At 42.9% G+C, this 739-nt stretch overlaps 1 non-coding gene across 1 annotated transcript; it reads left to right on the top strand.

The window, feature by feature from the left end:
- The first annotated feature begins 204 nt into the window (after positions 1-204).
- Trnaq-cug (transfer RNA glutamine (anticodon CUG)) lies at positions 205-276 on the top strand. Its single transcript has one exon. It is a non-coding gene; the product is annotated as a tRNA-Gln (tRNA).
- Positions 277-739: the final 463 nt, after the last annotated feature.

Raw genomic sequence — 739 nt, 5'->3', positions numbered from 1 at the left:
GAACAAAATTCTTCCGACTCTATTTTAAACGAAATGGCTCTCAAGACTCCCCAGCTTTTGCACGAGGTGACTCTCAAGACTCCCCAGCAGTTGCACGAGATTCACAAAAGAGAGAAGTGAAAGCGAACATTCTATAATGGGTCGAGCATCCGATTCAAAATGGTTGCGTTAATAGTTTATTTTAGCAACACCGTTATCAGACAAGGTTCTGTGGTGTAATGGTTAGCACTCTGGACTCTGAATCCAGCGATCTGAGTTCGAATCTCAGTAGAACCTCATGAGCTTTCTTAATTCTCTTCTTTTTTTGTTTTTCATAGGCGTGGCTATGTGATAAGAAGCTTGCTTCCCAACCACATGGTTCCGGGTTCACTCCCACTGCGTGGTATTTCGGGCAAGTGTTCTCTACTATAGCATCGGACCGACCAAAGTCTTGTAAGTGGATTTAGTAGAGGGAAACTGAAAGAAGCCTGTCGTATATATATATATATGTGTGTGTGTTTGTGTGTGAGAGAGAAACTTTGTGTCTGTGTTTGTCCACCACCACATTATAATAACCGGTGCTGGTTTATTTACGCCCCAAATAACTTAACGGTTTGGTGGGACAGACCATCACGATAAGTACCAGGCCTTAAAAAAAGAACTGGGTCGATTGGTTCGTCTAAATACCCGTCAAGGCAGTACCCCATCATGGCCACAGTCTATTGACTAAAACAGGTGAAAGAAATCCGTCCACATTTGA

This window comes from Octopus bimaculoides, chromosome 25 (assembly GCF_046866305.1).
Source record: "Octopus bimaculoides isolate indiv1 chromosome 25, ASM4686630v1, whole genome shotgun sequence".
In the NCBI taxonomy this organism is placed as follows: Eukaryota; Metazoa; Mollusca; class Cephalopoda; order Octopoda; family Octopodidae; genus Octopus; species Octopus bimaculoides.
This window is presented reverse-complemented; position numbering and strand designations above follow the sequence as displayed.